At 39.7% G+C, this 16,570-nt stretch overlaps 1 protein-coding gene across 1 annotated transcript in view; it reads right to left on the reverse strand.

Annotated features, from left to right (window-relative positions):
• The window catches only part of ndrg2 (NDRG family member 2), a 35,314-nt gene extending 19,243 nt beyond the window's left edge, over positions 1 to 16,071 (reverse strand). Inside the window, exon 1 of the mRNA XM_062444651.1 lies at positions 15,916 to 16,071. The gene's annotated coding sequence lies outside the window, so the exon portion shown is untranslated. The remainder of the gene's footprint in view (positions 1 to 15,915) is intronic.
• Between the last annotated feature and the right edge of the window lie 499 nt (positions 16,072 to 16,570).

A 16,570-nucleotide genomic window follows, 5' to 3' on the forward strand; every position in this document is an offset into this window, starting at 1 on the left:
GAGATAGAGTATCAGAGCTTGTATTCCTGCCATCATGAAAAATCATTTGTTGCCATTTATTTTTGAACAATAGGAAAAATATCTTTCAGACTGGAAAATTGCAAGAAAATTTTCGAGATAGCCAGAAGTAAAAGGGTTTTAACCTCAAATTGCACCTGTATTTGTCTTTAAATTGACCACTAGATTGTTACATTAGCCCTGCGAACAACAAACTGCCGTCAAACAAGAAAACTCCCTCTCGCTCCGTCTCCATTTGCCCTCTCCCTCTTTTATTTTAATCTCTTTCTCACAACTCTGCACTCCTCTCTGTCTCTCTCTTTCCATCTTTTGTCACGCTGCTGACTTTCAATTCGCCTCTCTCAATTTCTCCCGGTCATCGCTCTTCGTTCTGTGTCTCACTGCAGGTCTTTGTCTAATTTCTGCCAGCCTCTTTCTGTATCTCCCTCTTTCATTTTCTCCACATAACAGCAAGTGAAAAGGAAAGGGCAAATAGTTCTGCTAGCAGACTCCAGTCTTTTTATTTGGTCTCTCTTTCTGCTGCCTCCAGTATTTGCAGCAGTGAACAAAAAGGCTTGCCCCAGACACACAGATAAACACACCCAGACGCATGCAAAAGTAGGGCACTGAGCATTAGGGTCACCCATATTGAGAATGTAGGCTGAAGGCTGAAATGCTGAAAGGTTAAACCAGTGGCATTCTGGGCATATGTATGTGATGATGTTGAGGTGTAATAGGAACAGCTTGAGAGAGTGGTGAGAAGTAATACGACCTACGAGGTGAAATACATAGTCTAGACTTGATATTTCATTATTATTCAGTTTTAAAGCCCCTTTAAAGCCCATGGGATCATTTACAAAAAGGCCTCAGTGGACTACTGTGTACAGTAAATGTCACAGGTTAAAACTTGACCCAATATACCTCCATTCGTAGAGTATCTTGATAACATTACACAGCATATTTGTGTCACAATTAGTGATTACTAGCAAAGTGTGATTAAAAATATACATAAAAATATATATAAATTTAGTTTTACATATGTGACCATACCAGCTAGCCCAACTGTTAACTGGTTTTCCCCCCGATTCAACCCTGCAATAATGTATTATGGCCACTTGGGGGCAGTGTAACAAGCTGCAAACAAGAAAACACGGTGAAGGTGTTAGCACGCTATTGCATGTTTTCTCATCTAGCAGATGTGGTGTGATATTATCATTCATTTGGAGTCATATATCTGGTCATCTGATGAATATTAAACATTTTACTCCAAAATTAGCACATGAAGGGTTTTTTTTTTTTTATGTGGGTAAACCAGCTAAAAATAAATGATTGACTCCCATTGCCAGCAGATGAGTTTGCCTTCTGTTATTTTCTCTGGCGTGGTCGACGTCCGACGTGACACACCAGAGGGTTAGGAAAGATTAGAAAGCAGTGACAATGCGAAACGAAAGCCAGTGACAATGCGTTGGTTACTTTTTTTTATCTTTTACTGCAGTCTTTTCAGTCTGGCTTTCAACCGCAATGTCAATTGAACAATTACAATTTTTTCATTGAACTACTTGAACGGAGGCGGATTACAGAGGTGACAAACCTTCATTGCCTCCATGATAGCTATTGTTGACAGTGGTCTAATATTTGTTCTCTTATTTGGAAATATCTAACAAAGAAAGTTGAACAGAGAAAGTCCGTTGTTTTTGCAATCCCAGAACAAAGTCTCTTGAGATTTCTGGTCTTTACTTGACAATAGCGAAATGTGCAAGCATGCATTTGCCTTCGAGACACAAATTCATAACCCTGTTGACACACAAACACGCACACACATTTACATAGGGACGGTGAGGAGACCCAGGTGTTGAGGACATAAACACTCTCAGGACCTTATCTATTCTCTGTCCTGAAGCAAATCATGTTTTTCTACAGTACTTCCTTGCTGTCACACCTGGGTACCACTATGTCAGTGTCATTGGAAGCAAAAGTAATGTGCAGCACTACATATAGACTGTCATATAGGCTGCATTTATTTTTGTAGATGCAGATATTTCTAGTGTTTTGCCTTCAGTACTTGTCTTAACAGTATATCCCCAAAATGTATAACTTTTGCTTTTGACTAGTGTCCGTCTTTATTAGTTGTATTGTCTTCATTAAACTTAAATCTTAAACTGTAAATTATGAAAAACACTGCAATGACTTTGTGTTGTTGTCTCTTATCTCAAAGTCATCCAAGGTTCTTGAGGTGCTGTGGAAAACAGGAATGTGCTATTTTGGATTTTAAGTTCCTGATTTAGTACCTAAGTTCAGCTCCCAGGACTCCTTTGTTCATGGGACAATTTGGTCAAAAGTGGCATTAACTTGCTTTCAGTTCTCAACATCCTGAGCTGTTTAACAATGTAGATGGTTAATTTGAGTGAAATTCACTGCAAAGTTGGAATCTGAAAAAGCTTCATAAGGTGCACGTAATGAAAGAGTTAAGAGGCCTCCACACATTAGTCCCTTGAGAAAAACACAACTCATAAAAATCTCATTAATCAAAAGCCGTATCCAGGAGTGCCAGACGGGTAAACAAAGATTAATCAGTGATAAAAACATTAGCATAAATCACACCTCTGCTCTGATTATCCTAACTATGCTTTTTCCCCCTTCTTCTGTAGTTTATTCTAAACAACAGTAAACTTTCACATATACAAAATGTCTAGAAAAACCTCTAGAATATGAGCTGAACAACAGCCATTTCTGTAATTAACAACTGTAAACAACCGTAATCTGTTCTACTTACGTGCTGTAGACTTTTTGTCTGCATGTTCATATGATTACTCATCCCACAATTAGTTTATATTCTGTTATTGATTCTATTGTCGCATGTAACTCCATTTCATACTTCATTTGTTTCTCATAAAAATCTCTGTAAGGCATCATTTCTACATGGAGGACAATCATCAGATCATCTTATGTATGGCAGAGTTGGTCAATAGATGCTACGGTGAGATGCAGTATAAATACCACAAGCTTTAAAAGGAAGAAGTATTTCACGAATATTAACTAGCTACAGTGTTTGGAAGTAAATTAGGTTTGTGGTTCATGTGGACAATAAACAGACCTCCCAAAATACTACAGCTTACAACTACTATTCTAAACACATCCACAGTCCTGCAGTCAGTGTGAAAATTAGGGTTTATTTGGGTGGGGGCCTGTTGCTAGGTCTGCTGGACAAAACAGAGTCAGAGAGCGGAAAATGAGAGAGAGAAATGAGCGACAAATGTCTGGTGACAAAGCGAGCAAAACAGCAGCCACCATGGAGACCCACAGAGGAGCCAAAGCTCCCCTTGTCTCTTCTCTGCGCCAAGCCTTTGCTCACCCCCACTCCCATCCCCTCAAATCTCCCATACTGCTTCCCACGCCGTTAGATGGGCATACACAGATCACCTTGGCTCTCCAAAAGACATACACAAATAAAAGAGCAGCTTAGTAAAGCCTTTTTTCTCTCTCCATCTCTCAGCAGATCATTTCAGCCTCTTGTCTCCTCAAATCCTCTGTCGTCCATCACTCAGCGGCTCAGCCTGCTCTTCTTTTCATTTTCAGCCCGGCTGTTATTTTCTCCATCATGACCTCACCTCCACTCAAACATCCAGTCTCTTTGTCCGTCTTGAAAGGTGAGACTTTGAAAGAGGCTATTCGCCAGAGGAGCAGATGATCCAAAGCATCCTCTGGGAGAAAATTTTTACTTTTGTCATTTAATCAATTGACAGAAAACAAACCTGCAGTAGTCTTTATAATCTACGAATTGTTCAAGTTATTTATTAGGAAAAAAACAGCCTTTTAAATTGGAAGTTTTGACAATATTCTCCTTTTAGTCCTTTAAACTTGAGTATATTTGAGACACACAGTTTGAAGACCTTACCGTTGGTTCTGGTGACTTCTAATGTGGATTTTTCATTATTTTTAAGCTTTAAAGACAGTGTCATAAAATAGTCAATGCCAGTAAAATTAGTAATTTTCTGTAATTATTTTCATTCATTAACCACTTTTCGCAAGATTGGCGGTTTGAGTGTGTCCTTGGCCAAGATACAGAGCCCAAAAATGCTCCTGAAGGCTGTGCCATCAGTGTATGACTGTGTGTGAATGATAACAAACTCCTGATGAACAGGTTGGCACCTTGCATAGCAGCCTCTGCCATCATGAAAGCATGTGAGAATGGGTGAATGTTGACATGTAGAGTAAAAGTGCTTCGAGTGGTCAGAAAACTAGAAAGGCGCTATGTAAATGCAGCCCATTAAGAATTCCATTTAATTGAATTTCTTATATGTTTTAAGTGGTAAAAACATGATCTTCCAGGAAGTCTAATGTACAGAACAAATGAAGAAATGGCTTGGATGATGATAAACAATCATCACAATCAGCATTTACGCCTCAATATCTAATGGCAGACCCACAGATAGGCTTTTAGTTTGTTCGCTCGATAGCTGTGAGAATGTGTCAAAGTAAAGCAGTAATTACCCTGGCTAATTATTTTGTTCAGGTCAGACCGGTGAGCTTTGTTCAGCCGCAGTAAAATAGGAAAAAAAAAAAAAGAAAGAGAGAGAGACTCAGACGGTTGAATCGATTGTTTCGATTCAGGTCATGGGCGAACAGACGAGCACATGATAACAAACACACAGGACGTCATGCAATTGTACACACACACACACACATATGCACTAATTGACCTTCAAGCCAGGGTAAATTGATATGTTGGAGCCATTGGCTTAGAGCTGATAGAGATAAATCGCCCATGATGACGCGCTATGCTGCTGTAGTCAAACAAAGAACAGCAACTCCCAAAACACACCAGTTCAATAATACACAGCAACCATGACATGCACATGGTTGAGTGCATTAAGGTGCATTATTTACCCAATAAAGGTTCCCTTGTTCGTATACTCTTATCAGCAGGCCGCCTGATCATTGCAGCTAGGGCTTTAGTGCCTTCTCTTAAGGGCTTCTTTAAGGGTATTCACTTGTTTTCTTGCCCTGTCTTGTTTTTTGTCATTTCATTTTTTTTACCTTTAAAATATCAAACAATTGTGAAAACCGCCCGTTACAAATAGCTTATTTTGTCCAACTAGTAGTCAAGATCCCAAATTTACTATAGGCTGCATGGTCAAAAGTATGTGAGCACACAAATGTTAAACCTATTTAGGACTGTTGGACATCTCATTCCAAAACCATGAATATTAGGGGATGACCTCACAATATTACAAATCTGTGTCCATATGAATATTAAACCTCTTGTTCATACTGACCATCAGAATATCTCCTCATAATGCACTTATAATGTAAGTGATGGGAGACGAATTAAGGTAAAGTAATCTGAATTGGCCAAATCAAGTGGATATCTTGCAAAGTTATTTTCTTTTTAGTATAAAATGACATCTTTGCATTTCCTCTGACAGTGTTTTCCTGAGCAGTAAGGGGAGGATTGGAACAAACAGAGAAAGTATTGCACTGAGAAAGCTCAAAGACTCATTTTGACAGCTGAAGCTTGGGTAATTAGTTTCAGAAATACTTTTACATACATTTTTGTATGGAAGGAGACTTGTGGATTTTGTGCAGTTTTTCCACACCAAACTGGGAGAAACCAATGCTTCATGGACCTCACACTGTTGCCATTAAGTTAGAAACACATGATTTGTCAACAACATCAAAATTGGAACCATGAGAAACAGCCGCAGACGAACAGTGCACAAACTAAAACCAGATCATTTGGGCACATTTTGCTTGATATATGACTTTAAACACCTAATCAATTGCCAACATAGTTAGCAATACTCATAGAAATCATGAAATTTGCAATACCTCATTCTTATGTGACATTTGGCCTTTAATATTCTAAAAGTTTATGTATCCGGGCTTTATCAGCCATCAATGAGTCACACTGCATTAAATGAGTCATATAAAGATAGCCGCCCGCTACCGCACCATTAAGGTGTCGATCCTGAAATGAAATGCGTTCTCTGTTTACAACATCTCTATAATAAAACTGATAATAGCTATGGGAGAAAAGGTCCTGCTGCTTCAGTGCTTCATAAAATCATCTTCAGAACAGTTACTCCATTATTGCAGTAGCTGTTGCTGAAACGTCACTAAATGCTGTCAAATATTTGATGTTAGGGACTCGGCTAATGAGGGGATTAGGATATCGGTGGCTGAATATGCAGATGATTAAATATGTATGAGTGAATACTAGACTGGAGGTCCAGAATCAAAGTCTAGAGAGACACTAAATATTTCCTCCTCACTAGTCTGACTGATCCTGAGCTCATGGGCAGATTAAAAAAAGAAGCGACATGGGGTGAATTATTATGAGCTATTATAGCTGGCTCCAATTACATTGATTACTGTTTTCTCTAAACAATCACTGATGACTAAACTTTCAAAGTGGAAAATTCACAAGCAAAAATAGTTAAATGTCTCTAGTTATTGAAATGCTAATCATTGAAGTTGTGTGTGATGTAGAAAACATGTTAGACCTATTTTTGCTTACTCTATTTGTTTAACCTGATGTGCATATGTCCTGATGTTTAGTTATAAAATCATTCATTTCTTTAGTCTTTAAGCAGTGTGGTGATACTGATGCTCACAATTTCAAAACATAATATAGACAAAAGGCCAAAACACTCACAAATCATACAGTTCCCATTCTTTTCCTGGCGACTCAGCAGGAAATAAGGACGACTGAGTGACATTCCTATCAATCATGTACTTGTACTTTTGTTGGTCTTTAGTTTGATGTCTTATGTGAGGCAGTGTGTGATATAGTTTTAGGAAAATGTTTAACAAATAAATATTTGGGCTGAGTATCGGTACTCTACACCTTCAAGGTATTGAGGGAAAGAACCCAGTACCAAGGAGCATCTAAACTTCTCCTGTCAAACGATACCTGCATTCGATCCTTTTTGTACCCAGATCTAGAAAAAAAACAATGTATGGTTTTGCTTGCAACCAATCACTGCAAGCTTTCTTTGATTCAATGCGACTTGTGATTAGTCCACAACTGCAGCAGCTACAACCCGTACAGTCTGTGATAGTGAAATTGAGCGCGGTGTATTTAAAGGAGTTGGCTGTTCAGCGTGCCGAGATGCCACAATTGAATGCTTCCGTTCATACGATGGGTATCAAATGAAGTACTTTATATTGGTATCTGTATCATTTTAGAGGAATTGTTACTGGTAACGATACACAGATCTATCATGATAGCTTTTATTCTTTTTAACATTGATTACAATATTGATAAGTATATCATTTGTCAGGAAAATCCTTCAAATTGGAGAAGCTAAAACCGGTGAATTTTTGGCCTTTTAAAAACCATGAATCAATTATCAGTAGCTTCCAATTAATTTTCTGTCAATCATCTAATCAAGTAATTTACTAATCATTGCAGCTCCAACGGATTAATGGTTGATAAAAAAAAAAAGATTTACAGATTATCAATACCAAACTGAACTCTACACCTGCACACTCTGTTTCAGGTAGCCGTCCCTTTTTCTATTTATCCAATACTGGCCCAAAACCAGTGGATTTCTCCAGTAGACATGGCACCAGTGCTTGTTGCTAGGAGATTAGTGAAACATAATTGCAGAAGATCTGTAAACCAGAAACAGCAGAGGATAGATGTTTTCTCTGCTAACAGGTTTCAAAAAAATGTCTTTTTATGGCATTTTTGCCTTTATTCAATAGTTCAATGTTGCCATTATGTGTCTTAACCAATAGTCTACCAGAGCACCGCTGCTAACATGTTTATGCTGTTTATTTTCTGCTCCGCTCAGCTCTTCCTCTGCCTGTGGATCTATTGACAAACATTCTTGATTATGTAACTGTGCACTGTGAAATGCTCACTTGGTGAACCACACACACTTACACCACACACACACTGTATATTATGAGCCACTGGCGTTGACAGCACCAGACTGGATGCGCATTTGGTCCCATTTAAGTCGCTTCTATTTCAAAGCACAGTGACAGAGTGTAAATTATCCCCTGCGCAGTACATCATTTCAGAAAATAGAGATGCATCCACGCACTTTACTCCGCACATCAAATCTGAGAAATATGAATGGAGTTTGGGCGGAGGATTTGTCTATAAATAGGGTGTTGTGAAGGGCTGTTTGGACTCGTGGGAACAGACAGGGCATTGTGCTGCTTGGCCTATCTGTATCTGGCCTTTAGCCATCAGGCAAAGGACTGAGCAGTCCCCCTGCATACACACACACACACGTCCACACACACACACACACACTGGCCTAGATGCTAGGCTATGAAGACTGCTATAATCTCATACACCTACACAGTATAAAATCCATACGCACTGACCCAGAGGATGGTACTGTTACGCTCACAAACGCCTACACAAAGTATATATAAAAAAATGAATCCATATTTCTACACAAACACTAGACTAATATCCACTAGACACTACCTCTGGCCAAGATCGTGATGATAAAAAATCAGATGAAAATAAAAACACACAAATACAACCAAAAACGTTACCCACATGGTCAGATTTTATTCAGACTAGACTGATCTCAAACACCTACGCAGTGAGTCTCAGTCATCAGCTAATGCGTTCTTCTTCACTGCACAGAAAGTGAAAATACTGAGCTCATGTTTCAAAAACCCATTCTAGTGTGCACTAATGCCAACTAGCAACAGCAGGAGCCATATCTAAATAAATGACCTATCTTCAGTAACACAGGCAGTGTTTAAACGCAGATGGTTTTTTTATACACCCCCCCGGCTGTGTTTAATTTTAAAATAAATCTGATCTAGAAGACATGAGCCGCAAACAAAACAATCGCTGTCCATGGTGCTGTAACATGCAAAAAATCGCCTTTCCACAGCCGAAGATGAAGGTCTGAGTGGGGGAAAAAAAGCATTTCAGCTGTTTTCAGTGTGCTTTGGTTCCCATCCAAACAATCAATTTTTAGTAGCCCGTGAGCATGAATTTCAAATGTTCGTTTTGCATTTTGATGGTTTTATATGTCATGTTGGCCAGGTTTTAACACTAAGCTTAATCTACTGTCAACAGAGAGAAAATCAATGTTTCTCCTGGTGCCAACAAGCAGAAGTGCAATGTTAGTTACAGTAGCTGCACTCGGAAGGGTGATAAAGGATACAACTGGAGCGTGTACATAAAGAGCCGGTCAATATTGTAACATATAGCCAACAGTACATTTTTAAGCTGTTTTCACTACAGATATGAATACCTTTTTTGGCAGTCTACAAAGAATAATGTACATCTGCTACAGCTGAATACTTTATTGGCTAATTTAATCACTAAATTTAAAGCTGCAGTGCGGGACCTTTGTCTCCCCCTTCTGGCATTGATAGTAAGTACAAAAACACTGTTGACACATCCTTACATCACAGGCTCCACCATAGTCTACTCTGTCACTAGTGTTGCAGCTGTAAATTGGTGGATAAATTGTTTTGAATGTCGCAAATCAGAATTTCATCTATTCAATCTGATATTTTATTGGAAAGTGGAAGTTAGCTGGATTGGTCAGTGCAAGTCTCTGGTACGCATGCTCTGCCCATAGAGCATGTACAGTATGCATTCATTCGGCCAGCTCAGGAAAGTCACCAACAACAGATTTAAAACTCTACATACTGTGAAATACAGAGAGACTTATCTGGCAGGTATAGACTTTAATCAGCCTTTGTGAACTTGTTTGATAAGGGCTTAAATATAACAGATGTCCATTTATAAGTAAACTGCAGGTTGAATTTAGTAATTTAATGTTTACTTTATATGTAAGATTTCTACAAAAACAAATAGTAAGAAAAACACTTGATGAAAACCTTGAGAAGCGGTTAAAAGCTCAGAAGGAAAAGGAAAAAAAAAGGTTTTGAAATGCCATTAAAATCTCTGGAAAAATAAGTGGACCTTGAGTGTGTGTAGCAGGCACAACCTTTTATTCTGACTTTCCTTGCATAGCATTTTAATCAGGTAAGGCTTAAAGTGCCATTTATTGATTATATGGCCATTTACAACCAGTGAAAGTCTTCTATTACTCTCCTTTTAGTTTTTTTTTTGTCTCTACCAGCTCCTGAGGGGAACATCTGGCTTTTTAGCAGCAAACTGCTCTAATATGTTCACGAGCTATATGCTAACTCTGTCTATCTGCCATTTGGTGTTGGGCAGGTAGCCTGCTGCTGCTGCTAATAAAAAAAGTTTGGATGAGAGTGGGGTTGCAAGTCATAAAACCAAAACAATGAGCTAAAAGATGCTAAAACGCTCTGTAGAGCTGATAAACTACAGAGTCAGGTAATCATCCTCTGTGGCGTCACATGTACACATTACATATAGTGACTTAAATCCATTGTTAATATAGAAATATTGATAAGTCCATGTTTGTTCCACTGGCAAACAAATTAAACTGTCCATCAGCTGTCCAACACTTAGCACCGCTGCTATAAATGAGCAGGGATCCTCAAACAGAGCAGCAAACAAAAGTCTGACTCTGAAGAGGCAATTACGCCCACAGACAACATGAACATCAGCTCCATGGAACCATCAACATAGAAACACCATCATCACCATAATGCAGTCCACTTAATAGAAAAATACTTCACATTTAATCAGTGGCTTGGTGTCACGGCTACACTGAGTCACAGCGCTCATGTTACAACACTGACAGGACTGTATACACCCAACAGAGGAGATCATTTCAGTGTCGCCAACACCTCGACATGAGGATGAAAACTATTTCCCAGCAGCAATTGGTTCTGTGATATTCTGGGACCTGAATTCAACTCTGAAGCAATACTTGTCCAATTATAGCTGTTTACTGGCCTCGTTTGCATCATCCATCTATCTTTCAACACTATTAAGAGTGTCTTCCATTTCATAGCAGCTATCAGCCCTCTCTGACAACCAATCGAAGTTCATCAAACTTTCAGAATATGTGACCAGAGTGTTTTATAAGTGGTGCCTTATAATTAGAAAAATAAAATCATAATATGCTTTAATTTTATATCAATAGGCGTCAGTTTCAGCTTGAAGGCTCCAGTTGTGAATCCAAAACATTGAAAGTCAGACATAAAAGTATGAATTTAATAACACCTCACTACTGCACAACCGTGACCGCTCTGAACAGGTCAAGCATATCGTCTTTCCCCACAGTCAACACTGATGGATTAGCAAACAATGTGGGAGTAAATGTTAATATTGGTAGAGTCAACAGGCAAGGTGACAGACTGAATACGCTTGAGTAAGTTCCCCTCCACACACCAATAGCCGTGGAAGTGCATTTGTACTTTGGCAAATGGAGCAAATAGGAAAAAATATCAAGAAAATGTGGAAATAGTGGTGAAGTCTTCAGATGTGTTTTTCTGTGCGACCAATAATCAAGAACCCAAAGATGCTCAGTTAACAATGATGTAAAACAGAGAAAAGCAGCAAACCTGAAAGTTGAAGATGAAAATGTTGATCACCCAGAAGGTTTGAAGTCAAGAAAGTGTGTCATCTTTGTTGTATTTTAAAGAATGGACAAAAGATGTTTTATTTGATGCTGCTGGGAGTGCAAAAAGTCAAACTCTCACTGACAATCCAAATGAACACAGGCAATGTCTCATGTTGTTACAACTGGCCTGTAATGAGGTCAGGTTGGTCAATAGCCACCATAGCAACAGATTCAGTGGTGCAGAGACAATGAAACATGGCCGCCTGGAAAATGGTCATCGTCTACTGCTTCTACAACTTCCTTTTATCAAAATAAGTCAAGTGTAGAATACAAATACAAGACCTTTGCCCTCATGTTATCACTTACAGATGTTTCCTCTCAAAAGGTTCGATGTCAGTGAGCTCAGAAAATGTCTCACAGCGAGCTTCAACAGAGGACTCAGCCAAACTGCTCCCATCAGTTTAACGATGTCAACATGTTGATCTGCTTGGATTATTAGTCTGGCCAGAGCACAAGCACTCGGGGATGTAGCATCGGACTAAAAGGGCAACTGTTCCAGCTGAACAGTGTATTTTCGGCCCTCACAGATGTGTATGACACGACTCCAGAAAAACTCCACAAATCACTGCTACAGTATCTGACACGTCAACAGCCCCGCTTATTTAAAAGTAGCGTTGTACACACCGCAACCGGAAGATAAACAGTTGCTCTGGCGGTCACCAAGATGGCATATAGTACAAAAAGTAATGCTAGTAACTGTTCAGATTTTCTGCTGAGCTTTAGCACCTGATATTCATAAGACAAAAAGTAAGAAATCTGGCAATAAAGTGAAGACATTTCATTTTTATCAGTGCCGTTTACATGGAAACTTTGGTAACACCATAACCCTAACCCTATTCCTAACAATATGCGTTACTTACTCCTATTATCGGCAGGGTTTTAGTTTTGCCTGAAAATAACAAATAGCTACAATTCATCTATGACTTATTTGATGATTATTCAATAAATAAGGGTATAAAATATCAATCAATGATGACAATATCCATCAGAATCCAAGGTGATGTCTTCAAATTGCTTATTTCATTGGACATATGTCACTTGGATATTAAAGACACCACTTGAAAATGAAGTGAGAAAATAAGATACATCTGATAGATTTCAATGATAAACTAATAACTGAATAACAGCTTCAAAACAACAGTGGACTCTCAGGATTTTACTCATTACTATTCTTCCATTTATGTAAAAAAGACATCTATATTAGGCTCTGCTGGGAACAAAAGATATTACACAAGATTAGCTCCGCAGCTCAGCGTCGTGTAACCTAATCAAATTAAAATAGAAAATGCACATCAGAACAATTTGTACTTGTGACCTCTATAAATACACCATGATTTGTAATTTCTTAATGCTGGAAGAGATTATAGGGACAAAAAGCCTTTGAAGTCGACAAACATGTCGTCCCACCAACATGATCGGCTCGCAAACACACAGTGAGCCGACAGTGTGAAGATGTACATGTTTGGCCACTTCGGGGACGTAGCTGAGCGTTAACAAATAGGGAGTAAACGTGGCAAAACCATGATGTGAAAATATCCAATTAAAAGTAATTGAGCTGTATGTTCAAAGTTGTACTCGAGAGCACATGTTTTAAAATGTACTCTGTTCAGTGTCAAAATGACTGATTTAATAATCCCTGAGTAGTTTACAATAGTTCATATTTTATGAGTCTATTGTTGAATGAAACAGAATACCTAATGCAGGCTTTAGATATACTGAGTGGAGTAAAATGTACAATATTTCTCTCTGAAATGTGCTGAGGTAAAAAATACAAATTAACAAAACACAGGAAGTGCCACTACCTCAAAAAGTGCAACATTTGAGTAAATGTGCTCTTTCGCTGTCCATGTTTAGGGTTTATCCACCTGAGCTAACCTAACACTTTATTAGCAAAATTCTGACTATTTCATTTTGACCCTGTGGTTTGAATTCATACTTTGCTCACCACTCATGGATAAACTGATCACTCGTGCAGGATGAAGAACTTTGTAGTGAAGGCCTTAAAGGAAAATTCAGGTATTTTTAAACAGTGTTTTGTTGGAGTTGTGTGTCTGAAATCTCTACAATGAAGCTGGTGAGTCCAACTTTAGCATGATCCATATAGTAGTTAGAGCGGCCACAATTATATGGTCAAAAAATACTAGAATTTCCCTTTAAGCCAAGCCTCATATAGCATTTAACTGTCAGCTCTCCTGAATGTCAAAAACACTATTTTTGTACTTGAAAAAACACATGAAATATCTGTTTATCTGTTGAGGTTTTCAGATATCTGACTCTGAGATTTCTACCTTTATGCCCCAAAACGATGGAGGTGAATGGAATTTTATTTGCGCTTGCCAGAGTTGTGAAAAGTGGCGTGGAACTGACAAGTTTACATATACTGTCTACTTCCTCTGAAGAAACAGCGCCAAAGATATCCATCAAACAGCGTTGCATTATCTACAGCTGTCTACAGTAACCGTGAGAGTCTCTAGAAATACATGTTGCTGTCAAGTTTTTTTAATAGATTTAATTCCAAATGATGAAGATGAAATTCTACTCCCCCTTCATTGTTTTGGGGATGGAGACATATCTCCAAACCAAATCTATGCATTATACTGAACTGAGATTTAAGTGAACTAACCCTTTAAAACCTCAACCACAGCTACAGTGCTTTACCACCACGATTCAAGTTAGTCGATATCTTATATCATGATCTGATATAACTGCTGCTGATATAAACTTCAGGAATATGGACAGGAACACCACACCCACCACCAATTCCAACCGTGACAGACAAACAATGCATTCAGTGTGTGTGTGGCTGCATTTCTACATACCCACAGTCTATAATATCTGGCAGGGCTCGCGGAGAGGCTGTGTGCGCGTGCGTGATGGCGCGTGTAGCAACATTTCAATGCACAATCCTGGTGTGTGCGTGTGCGTGTGCGTGCGTTATCAGCAGGGGCCCCACTTCACTCAAAGAGCGGTGTGAGGCCGCGAGTCTCCAAATGCGGTATGACTCACAAAATGTGCGCACGAGCTTGCTTGCAGCATAGTGCAAACCTGTCTGTGGAGCTGTGTCTGAGACTGTGTGTGTGTGTGTGTGTGTGTGTGTGTGTGTGTGTGTGTGTGTGTGTGTGTGTGTGTGTGTGTGTGTGTGTGTGTGTGTGTGTGTGTGTCTGAGACTGTGTGTGTGCGTGTGTGTGTCTGAGACTGTGTTTGTGTGTGTGTATGTGTGTGTGTGTGTCCTTGGTCTGGCACGACACACCGAAGCAAAACACCCCCCCCCCCCCTCGCGCACAATATAGGCTTTAAGATCCATAAGGAGATTCAAGAAGAACAAAATGCATTTTTTCGGGGAATCGCGTGTTGTTTTTTATTAAAATGTTATCCCACCCAGCAGAGGACCAGTGAAAGCGCACACAGGGGACACACCTCCATTTGACATTGACACACACTGGATACCCTCCTCTGGCGCGCCAAGAGCCACAACACTCTCATCGACCCCCCTTCCCCCCCTTGAGCAGCCCCAAAACCCAAACTAACCCCCCCTGCCTCCGTCTAATAGAAAAATAGCGACATCTCTATCACGAAAATAAAGATAAAGTGTTAAACATAAATTTGCCAATGCGGAGCTTATGTGTGTGCGTGGGGGGGCGGGACGGTCAACAGTTTTAAAGACCACAAAGGGAAGAGCAGTGATGCGCCTGTTGGCTGAAAGACAAGACATGGAAGGAGGAAGGAGGAGGAGGTGTGTGTGTGTTTGTGTAGGCGGTCAGGATCATGTATGATTCAAGTTCATACACATGGTAATGTCAATACTGGCCTATATTCTGCCTGCATGCCATTGAGCTGTCATGCATGGGTCGTTTTTTTATAGAGGGGGGAGGAGGGGAGGGAGAGAGGAACAAAGACCCGCTGGCGATGCCACATGTGCGCGTCAATAAACACGCACTCTATCAGACACACACACACACACACACACATACACACACAGACATAGACACACGCACACTTATCATGCCAAAAAATAAATCAGATTGTATTGTTTTTCTGTTGGTGCTTGCAAGCGGATATTTAAATATCAATTGCTTGCAGAGTTGGATGTTTTTTGTTTTTTTTTTGTTGATAGGCGCGCCGTGCAGCGTGTTTCTGGATTCAATCACAGAGGAAAACACGGCAGGGCACTGATTACTTTGACATCGGTTTGCATTATGCAGTATTAAACATTAGGGACTTTGCAATCCTGGATTTTCTCCCACCCCCCCCAAGACAAAGAGGTTTTCCTCTCGTTTTATTGCCTTGTTGCATCAATGTTGGATGAACAATGACAAATCTACACTGGCGAACCCCCCTGACAGCTAAAATACTATTAAAATGATAAATGAACCCACAGCTCGATCATGCAATTAGAGAGAGAAAAAAATCTGGATAAACTCACCTTTTAATCAGAAGATTTGACAGGGGGGGAAAAAAATCTTCACACAAAAGCAGGGAAAATAGTATATATTGCAACTCTTTTTCTCCACTTGTCTTCTTAATTGTTCTTTCCCAACCTGTCCCTCCAATCTTCCCGCTTATCTTCTTGTTATTTCACTTTTCCTCCACCCCCTTTTTTTATTTTTCTGCTGTGCCTTGTTCCTCACAGTTCCCCAGTGTTGTTTTTTTTCTTCTCCTAACTCCAGCAGGAGGAAAAAATCTGCACAGAAAAAAAAAGAAAAAAAATGGAGCGGTCAATCAAAAAGGCAAGACGGGTGGATGGAGTTTATAGGGGAGATAAGAGAAAGTTATCAAGGGATAAATCAATAAATAATGCAGGGAAAGCAGTTCAATTTAACTGAGGTGGATGAGAAAGTATGTTAAATGTACTAGATGGCAGCTCCGGTTTGGACTAGACTAAATGCTCGTGCAATATCACGCGAAAGTAGTGTGTTGTTGTTTTGGCTCCCCCTCTTCCAGGTTGCACAGTGGTACAGTCCAGCCTTGTTGAGCTTGTGGACCTGAGCCGAACGCGCCAGCACTGCCGCCTGGGTCTGATCCAGTAGGTAAATAAACACACCTGGAGCCAAAAGGCAGGTCAGGAAGAGGAAGAAGGA

The sequence above is a fragment of the Scomber scombrus genome, chromosome 23 (genome assembly GCF_963691925.1).
Source record: "Scomber scombrus chromosome 23, fScoSco1.1, whole genome shotgun sequence".
NCBI classification, from domain to species: Eukaryota; Metazoa; Chordata; class Actinopteri; order Scombriformes; family Scombridae; genus Scomber; species Scomber scombrus.